Source organism: Aquarana catesbeiana, linkage group LG03 (assembly GCF_042186555.1).
Source record: "Aquarana catesbeiana isolate 2022-GZ linkage group LG03, ASM4218655v1, whole genome shotgun sequence".
Classification (NCBI taxonomy): Eukaryota; Metazoa; Chordata; class Amphibia; order Anura; family Ranidae; genus Aquarana; species Aquarana catesbeiana.
In genome coordinates this window covers 385,774,454-385,791,993 of record NC_133326.1, presented here as the reverse complement: position 1 = coordinate 385,791,993, position 17,540 = coordinate 385,774,454, and the positions used below count along the sequence as shown (strand labels likewise).

The 17,540-nt window shown below is 45.0% G+C and overlaps 1 long non-coding RNA gene across 2 annotated transcripts in view; it reads right to left on the bottom strand.

The window, feature by feature from the left end:
• LOC141132377 (uncharacterized) overlaps positions 1–17,540 on the bottom strand; it is a 512,907-nt gene that overhangs the window by 369,581 nt on the left and 125,786 nt on the right. For both annotated transcript variants that reach the window (XR_012242896.1, XR_012242897.1), the window contains exon 2: positions 5,621–5,691. This is a non-coding gene — a long non-coding RNA (uncharacterized lncRNA). The remainder of the gene's footprint in view (positions 1–5,620; positions 5,692–17,540) is intronic.

Sequence of the window (17,540 nt, the reverse complement as noted above, 5' to 3'; positions counted from 1 at the left end):
AAGCATGGCCCAATATTAAACCACAAGCATGGCACACAAATTAACCCCTTAGCATGGAACAATTAAATACCAGCATGGCACAATAATGAACGGCAAGCATGGCGCAATAATAAACCTCCAGCATTGCACAATAATTAGCCCTTAGCATGGCAGAACAATTCAATCCCAGCAGGGCACAATAATGAACCACAGCACAGTAATAAGCCCCAGGAATGTGCATTATTAACTACCAGAACTACGTAATTATTAACTCCCAGCACTGTACAATAATATTATAATTTATAATAAGATTTTAGATCATATTTTTTTTTAAAAAGACATAGTATACGCTCTTCCAAAAATAAATACTTATATCCATATTTAAAGAGGTATGTATCAATATTTAAAAGCTATATGTATATATTATATCATTAGAAGGGAAAGGTTAGGCATGCGTATTGGGAGGGCACAAAAAGCACGCTTTAAATATATATGTCTTTTTAAAAAAATATAGGATCTAAAATATGATTTATGCTCACCAAATGTTTACATATACTAGTGCGGTCTTAGTAACTGCCAATTATCATTAATTGCGAACTATTGACCATTACCTAATCATCTACACATTTATCTATTAATTGTTTTTTTCCCCTGATTTTAAATATCATTCCTTTTATTTAGACATATGTATCAGTGTATTAATCAGTTATTTCCCCTTTATTGCATTTTGTATTGCATTGTTTTGTCCAGAGTCAGCGTTGTGCCTTTTTTGGCCGGCGCTGAGACCTGTTGTCCCATGGCGCCGGCCTATAAATAGCACACTCCTGACGCTTCCAATGCAGGCCTATTGAAGGAGCAGTAGCTCCGAGCGCGTAGCCAATCCAGAGTCTCTTCTTGGTTGAAGCCCTCCCCGGAAGTGCTCCCGGAAGTGATCGTATGACTCGTGACATCACGTGCGTTTCACGCCAGCCCCAGCTTCTTCCTGATGGCCACGGGACGTTCCTAAGGCCGAGAATCAACGATCTGCAGCCCTGCATCTCTGCAGTGCCACCGGATCCGGAAATGAGGACCATACTATGGACCATCTCATATACAGATGAGCCTTTTTAACTTCCTTTTCCTGTAAGTGTGACCTCATATTGTGTCATTAAAGCATTCCCTAATACTACACTCAGGTGGCACTTCCTTCACTACCTTTTTCTTCCCCCTGAGAGTACCTAGAGCAGGAGAATGTCCCAGAGAGACCAGAGCAGGAGTGACCCATGAGAGAGTGTCCAGAGCAAGAGTCACCCTTTACAATGCCCAGAGCAGCAGTGACCCCTTAGAGTCCCCAAATTAGGAGTGACCTCTGAGCCCAGAGCAGGAGTGTACCTCCTCAGAGAGCCCAGAGCAGGAGTGTGCCCCCTCAAACTGCCCAGAGCAGAAAGGTGCCCCCTCAAACTGCCCAGAGCAGAAAGGTGCCCCCTTAGTGTGCCCAGAGCAGGAGAATAACTCTTTAGTGTGCTCAGAACAGGAGAATAACTCCTTAGTGTGCCCAGAGCAGAAGTGTGCCCCCTTAGTGTGCCCAGAGCAGATGTTTGCCCCCTTAGCGTGCCCAGAGCAGAAGTGTGCCCCCTTAGTGTGTCCAGAGCAGTAGTGTGCTCTCTTAGTGTGCCCAAAGCAGAAGAGTGCCCCCTTAGTGTGCCCAGAGCAGGAGAATAACTCCGTAGTGTGCCCAGAGCAGACAAGTGCCCCCTTAGTGTGCCCAAAGCAGAAGAGTGCCCCCTTAGTGTGCCCAGAGCAGAAGAGTGACCCCTTAGTGTGCCCAGAGCAGAAGAGTGACCCCTTAGTGTGCCCAGAGCAGAAGAGTCCCCCCTTAGTGTGCCCAGAGCAGGAGAATAACCCCTGAGTGTGCCCAGATCACAGGATTCCTCTTATCCAGATCAGTGCCTGCCACAACCATAGAGGAGGACTGGAGTCACAATTCTTATCCTTCCTCCATTGATAAGGACTGGAGTCACTGCCCCCCCCTCAGCAGACAGCAGCCCCATAATAAAAATCAGGGCCAGGCACGTAATGGTGAGGGGGTGGGTGCAGCCTACCTGCATTTTCAGAAGTAATCCTTCCTCCTCTGGGGCTGGGACAGGAAACTCTCCTCTTGTCCTAATCCTGGCTCAGCCCACAGCAGCTCCATAAAAGCACACACAGCTCCTGTCTGCCTGGTGGTGACAAGGAGGAGGGGTGGGCGTGGCTTTAATGCAGAGAGAGACAAATTCATTCCTCCACGGGCTGAGCTGGGCTGGGCTGCATGCTTCTCCATCCTCCATAGTGCGGCCGGCAAGTGCAGAGGCTCAACATGTCCCAGTGCTTTTAAAACCTAGCGCCTCTGCATAGCACTGGGTCTGGGAAGGGATCACTCCGCCACTGATATGAGTGCACTAACCCAGCCCCTGCCGGGACTCACTGAAAATCAGCGGCTTATGCGGCCCAGCTGCGATATCCCTCCTCTAAATAAAAGAGTTCCCAGACCTTTTTTGTCACACAGGGCATGCAGGTAAAATATTCTTTAAAAAATTGTGTGACATTATATTGGTAATTCAGGTGTGTAATTTTGGGGGATGCTATGAGGGTGCTTAAAGAATGTTTGAGGGTGCTTGAGCACACCCAAGCACTCACCTGGCACTGCCCCTGGGCAGGGACCTGTTGTTGGAGAATGATATAAATGTTTGTTCTGTTTAAGAGTAAATGATACTTTATGCCGAGTTCTCATTAACACCTAAACAATTTTATCAGTATCTCTAACTTTGGCATGCAATACAGAGGCAGGCACAAACACTCCACACAAAGTAGGTGCAGGAACTCAACTATGAGACCCCCCCCTCCCCCCCCCCCCCCCCCCCACACACACACACACACACTCTCCAAACTGCATCAAATAGTGGGTGTGCTCACATTTTACATCAAACAGTGGAAGGGTCTTAAAGGGGCATTAAATACCAGGGGTGCATTATGTACAGATCGCACAGTTCATGGGGGAAGTGTTACACACAGATTGCAGAGTTTAGGGGTGCACGACACACAGAGCGCAGAGTTCAGCCTTCTTCCACAGCTGCTTACCTCTGCACCCCCCATCCACATTTCACTTTCACCCCTCTTCAGCTCTGAGCTGGATTTCTGTGATTACAAGTGATAGTGGGGAGCAGGGGGCCTGAGCCAGAGGTGGCGGAACTGAGTTCCACCAAGTTCCAGCTGAAAAAAAGCCCTGCCCCTAGCTATATCTAGTTCCTCTCTACTGCAGGAGATCCTGCAGGCTACCACTCACGGGCCTACTCTATATTGTTGTCCTCTATTCAAGAACATCACACATTATTAAAAAGAAGAGCTCGCTTGGTCACTGATATCGATGCTATATATGGTGGTCAATGCCTTGTCTGTGTCAGCTGCACATAAACACTCACAATTATTCATCCTACACAGAGCTTATCGTACTGATGAACTATTTGATTGGGGCTGGCGAGACTCTCCTTTATGTCCAAAATGCTCGGAGGTCAGAGGGGACTTCATACACATGATATGGCGCTGCCCGAAGGTTACCCGCTATTGGCCGGAGGTTGCGTAGGTTATCTCTGACCTAGCCCAAACACCTATACCTCTTGATCCTTTGGTGTGCTTGTTATTCGCAATTGATGCAGAAATGTATCCCAAAGGTATTTATACTATGGTGACTAGGTTATTGTACCTGGCTAGAAAGCTGATCGCCCGAATTTGGTTAGCTACCACTGTGCCTACTAAAGCACAGTGGATCGCCTATGTTAACTTCCTTTTACCCCTGAGATCAATTAGCTTATCGTCATTGAAAAGCGGCAAAATAATTCAATCTCATTTGTCAGAATTGGCTTGACAACCCAAGTCTTGCCCCACCACAACTAGTGATGGATAGGTTATTACAATTTTGAACCCACTAAGAGTTATAATGGTCCCTCAGAGGGCAGGTGGGAAAAGGATGTGGGCACCTTTGAGAAAGACCAGTGGGAGGAGGCACTACAGGTGGTGCAGCTGTGCTCCCTTAATGTGGCCCAGAGACTGTCCCAGCTGTATATTGTCCTTAGAGTTCACTATACACCGGCCAGATTGTTTAAAATGGGGATGAGGATGGACCCACACTGTCCCAGATGTGTGAGGGACCACGGAGACCTCATACATCTGCTATGGCACTGTCCAAAGCTACATCGGTTCTGGACAGGAGTGGTGTCCACAATTAATAATGCCTTTCAGGTCACAGTACCATTGGATCCAAAACTCTGTCTGCTAGGGATAGCGGATGACATCCCCACTGGGGACAATCAGAAGCAGGCCATTGCAAGAGCACTGTTTCAGGCCCGCAAAATAATCCTTAGGCACTGGAAGGCGGCTAACCCTCCTGCGCTGAGGGAATGGCTGGCACAGATGGGAGACACACTCCGGCTCGAGAAATACATATACCAACACAGGGGACGCCCAAATAAATTTGACAAACTATGGTCGCCCTGGTTAGATACCCCTGGCTTTTCGCCTATCGATCTGGTGTTAGGCAGACTTTTTAAATAATTTGATTAATGTAACTAGGAGATGGTGGTGTGAACTGGGAGGACTGCTAAGCTACTCCGTATATGGGAGGCAGAACTCATTGGTGGTGATAAAGGCAAAGAGACGCTTGGGGCTAATGGTAACTTCTATCCATTCCCAATGAATATTGAGTGGGTGTGTACAGATTGTACTGTTATACCATACATGCTGGAACTCCATGTGGATTAGTGAGGTATTCTTGTATTGAATGTAAGGTTTGTTGCTGGATTCTTTCTGTGTAAACTGTACGGTTCTCTTTTTTTCTGTTTGTTTTGTTCTAATAAAAACTTTATTTGAGAAAAAAAAAAAAAAGAGTGATAATGGTTGAGGCCTGAGTTTGGGAATTTCTAAATTTTATATCCGAGAGTAGACAATATAGTCTGTCCTGAGCAATTGTCCCTCAATAAACTGTTTTTTTTTTTCTACCTTTTTAATGTTTTTATTTCTTTACAGAATTTTTTTTTGTATTTGCTACGTATATGATGTGACGGTCTGTATCTCATTATCTACCTTATGTACAATGCTTGTGATATTGGTTGTCATGTATATCCTTTATTCCTGCAAATATATGGTCACTTTTTATATTTTTCCTAGTCAATAAAAAAAAAAAAAAGAAGGTGTAACCGATGCTTGCACCTGTCTCCCAAGTACAGACATATATATATATTTAAAGGTTGCAAATCCAGTTGAGCCTGAACAGCGTGTTGAATGCCCAGAGCAGGAGAATAACTCTTTAGTGTGCTATATATACATATATATATATATTTAAAGCTCTTTAGTGTGCTATACTTTAGTGTGCTAAACTCTTTAGTGTGCTATATATACATATATATATATTTAAAGGTTGCAAATCCAGTTGAGCCTGAACAGCGTGTTGAATGGTGAGATGACTTTAAAAATGACAGTTATTCAACTCAGGGGTGTTTTTCTAAGTATTCAAAGGAGACATAGCTGGATCATATAAATGGTGAACATGCTGTACTTAAAGTGACACTAAACGATAGCCTTATTCTTAAAAAATAATCCATATTCTATTGTTTATTAAATCATTTCTTACTGTGTGTTCTGCTTCCTTGTAATGTCCACCATGAGCTCCGGAAACTCTCTTCCTAACAGGAAGTCGGATCACTGCAGCAAAGATAAAAAAAGATTTTAGAGATTTGGAGGAGGCTAAGAGCACTAGTGTCAGGATCCATGAATCAGACAGACAGAAGTGCAGTAAAAATCACACTATTTAATAAAATGGTATAAACTGAGCAAACGTAGTCAAAACATAGCCAGAGTTCGGTAACCAGGACGGGTAGTCAGAACAAGCCAGAGAAACAGGAGTCCAAAGATCAGCGAAGTCAGGTGCAGCAAACAGGAACAGGAACCAGAAGGGAAGTCAGCCAACCAAAAGTCTTTCACAGGAAACCACAGCAGAGAGAGTCTGGATATGTTGACCAAGATGAAGGCACTGAAGATCTGATCCAAGGAGTTTATATAACCAGCAGCTCTAGCTGACGAGCAGGAAATGAAGACCAGGTGAGTCACTGTGGAAATAAGAGTCTTTGGCAATTAACGGACAGCTGAGCACAGAGCTCTGAGAAGGAAGGGCTGAACCCAGCCCTGACAAATTGGTACTTTAAGAATACATACTTGAATAGATTTTTTTTTCTTTTTTAACCAGAGTTCATTCACTTTAATCCCCCTCTGGGCCCACCATATTACACCTACAAAATAACTTTAAGTTTTGGTGTGCAAGGGGTAGTAAATGAAATGTGTACTTTAGAACTTTGCACATCATTTTGTCTCTATCCAGTACTATTATATTTATGTGTAGAGGTGGGTTCATGCTGCAGTTATGACAAGTAAACCTAAATATTAGATTTTTAAGACCTTCATATGATTAATTTGATGCCACTGCCAGAATAGTGGGTGTATTTTGAACTGAGGGACTGAGACAGTCACCAACATACAGTACAGTCACCCACAAAGATTGTGGTACTGAGAGGCCTCCCATGTCCTTATGAACATATAAGCCGAGGCTGTGTTGATAGAGGGCCGTTTTATGAAAGCAGTGGGCCTGTGTGCAAGACCATACCTTGGGACCTGGTGCCTGGAAAAACAAAGTCCGGTCAGGTTGCACCTAACAGTGATAGTGGCTTAATGGAGAATGATTAAACAGAACCAACATACAATACATAATCTGAGTCACCCACAAAGACTGTGAAAAATGTTGGTACTGAGAGGCCTCCCATGTCCTTATGGTCATGATACAGGGGTGTTTTATGAAAGCAGTGGGCCAGTGTGCAAGACCATATGGGCCCTTGTGCCAGAGAAAAACAAAGTCAGGTCAGGTTGCACCTCACTCTCTGGATTCTGTCAGAGAGTTCTCTGTGCTCTACAGAGCAGGAACTGATGTATCCTGTCAGCTCTCATCCCCTCCATCATATAACTCATCTCCTCTCATTCCCTGTGTGAGAGATCGGTTTCATACTGCAGGAGGCACCTATTAACTCTTTGCATCCCTGCCTTAGCCTACATGTCAGCCAGCTCTCCTCCTCAGTGAAATGTGATTTCAGTATTACAGCCTCCCCAAGTGACATGCCTCAGATTCCCTGACAGGGCTTCTGTGTCACTTGAGACCAGAGACTCCTTCTTATTAACCCCTCATGTCCCGGCACAACCTCTGACACACAGGGTCAAATCCTGGACTCCAGACTCTCCTTCCAGCTCTTTCTACAACCAATCATCAGTCCTCCTACTCTACCTCCTTTGGGTAAGTATAATTATGGGGTGGTCTGAGATAAGCCAAGTGTAGCTGTTTTAGGGCCACTGATGCATTTGTGCAGCAGTCCAATCAAATCTTATGTTTACTTTATTGGCTGTCACACCAGCTGTGCCTCCCACCCCATCCCTAGGGTCTGGTTTTCACCTGAGTGGCCCTCTATAATCGGTTTCCCCCCGTTTATTTGCACTTAGTACAGGGGATTGAATAAATACATTTTAACGATGGCACAGCGAGTTCACTGATGTGCTGACGCTGGTGCTTTTTAATACACAGACAGTTGACATATAGAATGATATTGATGTTAATACTAAGGGTGAAAGTCTAAGCAGCTTCCTTGTATTGTTGGGAACTGGCTGCAGGGTTTCTGTGTCTATGCATTGCTCTAAAAAAAAAACAAAAAAACAAATGTAAAGAATTAGTCCTTTCTTCCCTATTCAGTTCTGTGGATCTCAGTTGGGAGGTCTACAAAATATATGGAGAGCTGTGCTGTTTAATTTTGATACCCAGTTTTGCCTAGAAATGGCTGCCTGGAAATAACTAAGTTTTTACTGCCAAAATGTTAGTCTATGGTATATGTATATTGACTTGTGTTGGTAGCTGCCAACTTTATTCACTCTAGCGCTTACTTTTACTCTGCATATAGTTATTACTCATGTGCCAGCACAGGCCAACTTCTTTTCAGTCGCTTGCACAGATCATCAGTGGTATACAGATAGGCAACGGCTGACTGTTTAATGTGAGCCACTGTGTGCGCACGACTTTTCCCTTGGCGGTGGTGCCCACCCAGCAGTCAACTTTCTGAATGGGGAATACACCACCTACCAAACCGAGTTCAACCCTCCTAAGAGGAAGGATGCCAGTGAAAGTCTCAAGCATGTTGCACTGGCTAGACCTGTAACTTTTCAGTAGGGTGGCATGGATCTTACAGTTGGGATTTAATCAGGGGTTTTGGATCCCTTTCATCCACCCCTAACGCTCCTTCGGGTTTCTTCTCTTGGTGTGGTAACCAAAAAAAAAATTTTTTTAAATGTTTGTGTGTGTGTGTACACTTATACAACAATTTCTTTCCTGCAGGCTTGTCGGTTAATGGTGGTATTGATCAGGAGAATTCCTGGGACCAATACTCCACTTTTGATACAGCACTATCTTTGCTAAGTTCTCTGGTGCTTCTACCCTTCTGGCGAAGTCTGACATTTAATCTGCCTTTCGCTTCCTTACTGTACACTGCATCTGTTTCATCCCAACAACATGCCCATCTTCTGTCCTTTTGGGCATTGAGATTGACATTGTGGGGATGGTCTGCCGACTTCCTGGGGTTAACTTCTTTCCTTGGTTATAACTTCGCAACAGACTCTAGGAAGCTATGGCTGTAGCAGCTTCAACCTTTTTGGGCCATCTTGTTTTCACATTCCACATACTTCCAATGGGCTGTGCCTTCTGTGGGCCCCTATGATATGCACGTCATTACGTACCAATTATCAGCTCCTATGTGTGATGACTTGGAAGAGCGGTTGTCCTTCTTGCACTCCTCTAATGGTCCTTCTTTGATGAATGGAGGAATTGTCGAACACACAGCTGGAGTTTTTTACAGGTCTGCATTCAGCTCCTGTAGCTTTAGCATTTTATTCCAGGATGACTGGTCTGCTGAACCTTGGCCGGCCTTATTGGCCCAACTATTTGCTGTGTAACATTATGCTGTTAGAGCCCTTACCTATTATGGTCAAGTGGTTAACTGCCTCTCTGCACGCACTCCACATTTGTTCTCCCTGTTGTGTTTTTCTGGTGCTTGGATGTCTTCAGTTGACTGTGTGTTTTCAGATGTAACTAATTGCCGTGGGTCTTCCTTGTCCTTCCTTTTTTTGTGTAGTCCCGTTTCTGACTCCTGTTGCTCCCCCTCCGTGCCTCCCCTCCCAGACCTTCCAGGTAACCTGTCGGCAACTTTCGGACTAATGGGTACCTCCATCTGTTGATGATATCTACCTTAACCCCTGGGGGTCGGGCACCTGGATCTTTTCTCCTACCTTCTCTACCTGCAGGATATAGTTGTGGCTGGTTCGACAGTGGGTCCCTCTGCTGTATTGTTTGGTTCAGGCTTTTCAGCTGTGAGGATTTTGAAGAAAAATGGTTGGAAACATCTGACTTGCTTCCCTTATTCTCGGCACCTGTTTTCTGTGCACAACTTAACCGACATCCTCTCCATTTTGCCCTCTGTCTGTTTTTGCATTTAGGGCTCTCTTGTTTCGAGTTGCCTTTTCTTGGGCATTCTTTGGCACGTTTAGGGTTAGTGAATATACTGCTGAGGACAAACGCCCAGTTTATGGTAACTCAGAGGATGTGCTGATCCTCTGTTTATCTTTGTTTATCTCTCGCTTATTCTTCCAACCTCAACGAATACGATTTTTTTAGGGTCTTGCGCTTTTTCCTTTTCCCAGCTGGTCTTGTCTCCTCCTCGTGATTTTTCCCACATATTCTTTTCCCATTGGCGCAGCCATTGCTGCCCATGGGGTGGGTTTTTTCAGATGACAGAGATGGCTTTTAGGTAGATGGGATTCATTAGAATTTTTGCTTTGGAGGGCGTCCAAAGACATCCTCCCAGAACCACGCCCCCGCGTGCCCCCTGCGGAGCATCTAGCATGCTCTGTGATAGCTATATCCTTCAGTCCAATCACAGCTGATCACGTGTATACAAACTTATACGGTTATCGGCATTCTTTTCCTCATGCGCTGTCACAGCATGAGCAGAGGCAAGCTGGTAACCAGAAAGTGTAACAGGGGACATTTACACTGATAACCAGGGCACTGATCATTAGTGTCCTGATTATCATTGCAGCGACAACAGTGTCCATCAGTGCCGCCTATCAGTGCTGCCTCAACACACATCAATGATGAAGGAAAATTACTTATTTGCAAACTTTTATAACAGAAAAAAAGATTTTTTTTTTCAAAATTTTCGTTTTTTTTTAATTTGTTTAGCATAAAATAAAAACCCCAGTGATGATTAAATACCACCAAAAGAAAGCTCTATCCATCTCAAAAAAATTATAAAAATGTCATATGAGAACAGTGTTGCATAACTGCGCAATTGTTATTGAAAAAGTGCCAGCACTGAAAGCTGAAAATTGGCTTGGGCAGGAAGGGGTTGAACGTGCCGGTATTGAAATGGTAATTTCATCCCTAAAATGCCTAAAACAAATGAATCCCTAAAAACAAAAGTGTTCCCCAGTAAAAAAAACCTCTTCCCCCAGTAAGCCCCACCCCAGGAAAGCAACCCCCTCTACCTCAAACGTTCATGAATAAAATTGTTGGGACTTTATATGAGACTGCTCATATATATATCGACTGCTACAGAATTCGTATGTCTCCATCCCTGAATTATGTAAATGGGTGGCCCCACCCAACTCTGACGCCACAAGGAAGCCATTGGGAAGTCCCCATGCGTCAGAGGGGGGCGGGGTCACTCGGGTACGTCACTGTGTGGCCCCGCCCTCAGTTATAAAAGAACTGTCACCTGAGAGGACGGTCATTATGGCGGGTGCCTCCCATGGAGGCGGATCGGTGGCGGTGTGCGGGGGTTTTTTCTTTTTGGTCCAGCGGAGCGAGAGAAGAAGAAGAATGGACTTCGTGGGAAATTTTTATTTTTTTTATTTTTTAATAAAGGACTTGTCCCAAGATGTGTCTTGTGGTTTTTTAACATTTTGACACTTTTTTTGTGAAATGGTAGGGGTACAATGTACCCGTTACCATTTCAAACAGGGGGGCCAGGATCTGGGGGTCCCCTTGTTAAAGGGAGCTTCCAGATTCCAATAAGCCCCCCGCCCGCAGACCCCCACAACCACCGGGCAAGGGTTGTGGGGATGAGGTCCTTGTCCCCATCAACATGGGGACAAGGTGCTTTGGGGGGCTACCCCAAAGCACCCTCCCCATATTGAGGGCATGTGGCCTGGTACGGTTCAGGAGGGGGAGGGCGCTCTCTCATCCCCCCTCTTTTCCTGCGGCCTGCCAGGTTGCATGCTCAGATAAGGGTCTGGTATGGATTTTTGGGGGGACCCCCATGCCATTTTTTTTAATTTTGGCGCGGGGTTCCCCTTAAAATCCATACCAGACTTCAAGTCTGGTATGGATTTTGAGGGAGACCCCTACTCCATTTTTTGAAAAAAATTTGGCGCAGGGTTCCCCTTAATATCCATACCAGACCTGAAGGGCCTGGTATGGAATTTGGGGGGACCCCCACGCAATTTAAAAAAAAAATTTGGTTCGGGGTTCCCCTTAATATTCATACCAGACCCAAAGGGCCATGCCGTTTTTTTCAATGACTTTTATCTGTATTGCCGAGACCTGACAATTCATTATAGCTGAGTACTTTTAGATGACTTTTTTTCCTTTAGAAATGTCATTTTGTGCGGGGACTGTTCTAAACACGGGAAAAATTCGCGACTTTACAGGCATACTATAGACACCCCCCAGGTACGACATTTAAAGGAATATTTCACTTTTATTGTTTCACTTTAAGCATTATTAAAATCACTGCTCCCAAAAAAACGACCGCTTTTAAAACTTTTTTTTGCATTGATACATGTCCCTGGGGCAGGACCCAGGTCCCCAAACACTTTTTATGACAATACCATGCATATAAGCCTTTAAAATTAGCACTTTTGATTTCTCCCATAGACAATTCATTATAGCCACGAGTAGTTTTAAATGACTTTTTTTCCTTTAGAAATGTCATTTTGTGCAGGGACTGTTCTAAACACGGGAAAAAAGGCGCCACTTTACAGGCATACTTGCATATTAACCATTAAAATAAGCACTTTTGATTTTTCACATTCGTTTTATGCAGAATTACAAATATATTTTTATTATAAAAATAGATATTAACAACTTTAAACTGCAGCTATGTGTCCCCAATGCAGCCTGTGTCCACCAGTGCAGCCTGTGTCACCAATGCAACCTGTGCCCGCAAGTGCAGCCTGTGTCTGCCAGTGCAGTCTGTGCCCACCAGTGCAGCCTGTGTCCCCGTTGCAGCCTGTGTCCCCGTTGCAGCTACGTGTCCCCAGTGCAGCCTGTGCCCGCCAGTGAAGCCTGTGTCAGCAATGCAACCTGTGCCCGCCAGTGCAGCCTGTGTCCGCCAGTGCAGCCTGTGTCACCAATGCAACCTGTGCCCGCCAGTGCAGCCTGTGTCCACCAGTGCAGCCTGTGTCCGCCAGAGCATCCTGTGTCACCAATGCAGCCCTGTGTCCCCATTGCAGCCATGTGTCCCCAATGCAGCCATGTGTCCCCAATGCAGCCTGTGTCCCCAATGCAGCCTGTGTCACCAATGCAGCCATGTGTCCCCATTGCAGCCTGTGTCCCCAATGCAGCTATGTGTCCCCAATGCAGTTATGTGTCCACAGTGCAGCCTGTGTCCGCCAGTGCAGCAAGTGCTCGCCAATGCAACCTGTGCCCGCCATTGCAGCCTGTGTCCCCCAGTGCAGCCTGTGTCACCAATGCAGCCTGTGTCTGCCAGTGCAGCCTGTGTCCCCAATGCAACCCTGTGTCCCCAATGTAGCTCTGTGTCCCCATTGCAGCCATGTGTCCCCAATGCAGCCTGTGTCCCCAATGCAGCCATGTGTCCCCATTGCAGCTCTGTGTCCACATTGCAGCTCTGTGTCCCTAATGCAGCTCTGTGTCCCTAATGCAGCTCTGTGTCCCCAATGCAGCTCTGTGTCCCCAATGAAGCCCTGTGTCCCCAATGAAGCCCTGTGTCCCCAATGCAGCCCTATGTCCCCAATGCAGCTCTGTGCCCCCAATGCAGCCATGTGTCCCCAATGCAGCCTACCTGTAAAGGGGAAGGGAGAGGTGAGGAGAGCTGCCGCCGCCTGGTTGATCAGAGCATGGGGAACATAACAGCTTTCATTTCAATATCTGTGTGTTCCCCGCCACGCGCCGTCATATACAGCCCCTCCCCCTTGTCCGGGCACTTTGATAGACAGATCACCCATCCAATCCTGGGATGGGTGATCTGTCTATCAAAGTGCCCAGACAAAGAGGAGGGGCTGTATATGACGGTGCGCGGAGGGGAACACACAGCTATTGAAATTAAAGCTGTTATGTTCCCCGTGCTCTGATCAACCAGGCGGCGGTGGCTCTCCTGTGCCTTCCCCTACGATTGCTCTGACAAACCCAGGCTGCCGGCAGTGCTCACACCCCCGCCCCCAGGTAACCCACACTCGCCAGCCCTCAAAATCCACTCGCAAAATGCGAGCAGGCGAGTGGATTTTTTGAGGGCTGATTTAATTTACAGAACATACCCACAACTTTGATGTTTTTTTTTTTTTTTTATTATTGTGAAGCAAACAACAAATAGGACAAAATAACAGAAAAAGTTAATGTGTATAACTATTCACCCCCCTAAAGTCAATACTTTGTAGAGCCACATTTTGTGGCTATCACAGCTCCAAGTCGCTTTGGATAAGTCTCTATGAGCTTGCCACATCTTACCACTGGGATTTTTGCCTATTCCTCCTTGCAAAACTGCTCCAGCTCCTTCAAGTTGGATGGTTTGCGCTTGTGAACAGCAATATTTAAGTCTGACCACAGATTCTCTATTGGATTGAGGTCTGGCCTTTGACTAGGCCATTCCAACACATTTACATGTTTCCCCTTAAACCACTCAAGTGTTGCTTTAGCAGTGTGTTTGGGGTCATTGTCCTGCTGGAAGGTGAACCTCCATCCTAGCCTCAAATCATACACAGAGCGGTACAGATTTTGCTCAAGAATATCCCTGTATTTAGCACCATCCATCTTTCCCTCAACTCTGACCAGTTTCCCAGTCCCAACTGCTGAAAAACATCCCCACAGCATAATGCTGCCACCACCATGTTTCATTGTGGGGATGATGTTCTTTGGGTGATGTGTTGGGTTTGTGCCAGACATAGTGTTTTCTTTGGTGGCCAAAAAGTTCAATTTTAGTTTCATCAGACGAGAGCACCTTCCTCTATACATTTTGCGAGTCTCCCACATGCCTTTTTGCAAACTCAAAACGTGCCATTTTGTTTTTTTGCTGAAAATAATGGCCTTCTTCTGGCCACTCTGCCATAAAGCCCAAATCTATGGAGCGTACGGCTTACTGTCATCCTATGTACAGATACTCCAGTCTCTGCTGTGGAAATCTGCAGCTCCTCCAGGGTTACCTTAGGTCTCTGTGCTGCCTTTCTGATTAATGCCCTCCTTGCCCAGTCCGTGAGTTTTGGTGTGCGGCCGTCTCTTGGCAGGTTTGCTGTTGTGCCATGTTCTTTCCATTTGGTTATGATAGATTTGATGGTGCTCCTAGGGATCATCAAAGATTTGAATATTTTTTTATAACCTAACCCTGACTTGTACTTCTCAACAACATTGTCCCTTACTTGTTTGGAGAGTTCCTTGGTCTTCATGGCAGTGTTTGGTTAGTGGTGCCTCTTGCTTAGGTGTTGCAGCCTCTGGGGCCTTTTAAAAAAAGGTGTGTATATGTAATGACAGATCATGTGACACTTAGATTGCACACAGGTGGACATCATTTCACTAATTATGTGACTTCTGAAGGTAATTGGTTGCATTCATGGCTTAACAATAATAGTACAAGATGGGACAAGGATGGGTGAACTTGAGATACTGTTGTATGAGGAGGATTTGGATTTTGTGGAAATTTCAGAGACCTGGTTCAACAGCTCTCGTGATTGGCTGGCAACCATTCAAGGGTATACCCTTTATCGCAGGGATAGAGAGGGTAAAAAAGGGGGGGTGCCTGTATATCAAAAATAATGTACAATGTACCTCCTGTCACAATTTGGATTAGCAGCAAGAATGGGAAGTCTTATCATAATGGGGGATTTTAATTATCCAGACATAGACTGGGCGGAGGGAACCACGCATTCGTCTAAGGCTCGCCAGTTCCTAAATGTCTTGCAGGACAATTTCATGGGTCAGATGGTAGGCGCACCAACTACAAATAAAGCGTTACTAGATCCACTGATAACCAACAATACAGACCTGATCACGGATGTGGAAATACAGGGACATTTAGGAAACAGCGATCACAGGTCAATTGGCTTCAGTATAAATCACACAAATAGGAAACATAAGGGAAATACAAAGACACTGAATTTCAAAAGAGCCAACTTCCCTAAACTATGAACCTTGCTAGAAGATATAAATTGGGATAAAATCTTAGGAACAAAGAACACGGGGGAGAGATGGGTTTGCTTTAAGAGCATATTAAATAAGGGCATTAGCCAGTGCATCCCATTGGGTAATACATTTAAAAAAGATCGAACAAAAGTCCTGGATTGCTTAACACCAATGTAAAAATGCATATAAAAGCAAAAGAGAAGGCCTACAAAAAATGCAAGGTTGAGGGATCATCATCAGCATTCAAACTTTATAAAGAATGCAACAAGAAATGTAAGGGTGCAATTAGGGCAGCTAAGATAGAACACGAAAGACACATAGCGGAGGAGAGCAAAAAAAAACACAAGAAATTCTTTAATCACTTTAATACAGGGCATTTTCACCCCCTTCCTGCCCAGGCCAATTTTCAGTTTTCAGCGCTGTCACAATTTGAATGACAATTGCACGGTCATGCAACGCTGTACCCAAATGAAATTTTTATCATTTTTTTACCCCACAAATAGAGCCTTCTTTTGGTGGTATTTGATCATCTCTGTGGTTTTTATTTTGTGCGCTATAAACAAAAGAGCAACAAGTTTGAAAAAAAACACAATATCTTTTACTTTTTGCTATAATAAATATCCCAATTTAAAAAAAAAAACTAATTTCTTCCTCAGTTTAGGCCGATATATATTCTTCTACATATTTTTGGTAAAAAAAATCGCAATAAGCGTATATTGATTGGTTTGCGCAAAAGTTATAGTGTCTACAATATTGGGGATAGTTTTATGGCATTTTTATTATTTTTTTTTTTTTACTAGTAATGGTGGCGATCTGCGATTTTTATCGTGACTGTGACATTGCGGTGGACATATTGGACAGTTTTGACACCATTTTGGGACCACTGATAATTATACAGTGATCAGTGTTATAAAAATGCATTGAATACTGTATAAATGTCACTGGCAGGGAAGGGGTTAACACTAGCGGGCGATCAAGGGGTTAATGTGTTACCTAGTGATTCTAACTGTAGGGGGAGGAGACTCACAAGGGGAAGAGACCGATCGGTGTTCCTCTGGACGCGGAACACATGATCGGTCTCCTCTCCCCTAACAGGATGTGGATCTGTGTGTTTACACACACAGATCCATGTCCCGGCTCTGTTACCGGGCAATCGCGGGTGCCCAGCGGACATTGCGGCTGCTGGGCAGGCGCATTGGCTCACGAGTGACGCAGCAGGGGTGCGCGCTTGCCCCCCAGATGGCCCGGGAAGCCCAAGACCTGAAGCGGTTAAGTATGTAAACAGTAAAAAAGGGAGGACAGACCATATTGACCCCATAAAGAATGAGGAAGGACATCTGGTTACAAAGGATGGGGAGATGGCGAAGGTCTTGAATTTATTCTTCTCCTCAGTCTTCACGAGGGAATCGGGGGGGCTTCAGTAACCAAAACTGCAATGTTCAGTCTCGTGACACATCACAGGAAGCACTCTCATGGCTAACAGAGGACAGAATTAGAATTAGACTTGGGAAACTTGACATTAATAAATCACCGGGACTGGATGGCTTGCACCCAAGGGTACTTAGGGAACTCCGTCAAGTAATTGCCAGACCATTGTTCCTAATTTTTACTGACAGTCTACTGACTGGAATGGTACCAGAGGATTGGAGAAAAGTGAATATAGCACCGATATTTTAAAAGGGCCCAAAATACATCCCTGGAAATTACAGACCAGTTAGCCTAACATCAATAGTATGCAAGCTCGTGGAGGGGATAAGAGACTATATTCAAGATTTTAGTAATGAAAACGGTATCAATAGCAGTAATCAGCATGGATTAATGAAGAATCGTTCTTGCCAAACCAATCTATTAACCTTCTATGAGGAGGTGAGTTGCCATCTAGATAAAGGAAGGCCCGTAGACGTGGTGTATCTGGATTTTGCAAAAGCATTTGACAAAGTAAGGTCCGTTGGCACGGACTATACGGTGAGTACATGGATTGAACTGGCTACAAGGTCGAGTTCAGAGGGTGGTGATAAATGGGGAATACTCAGAATGGTCAGGGGTGGGTAGTGGGGTCCCA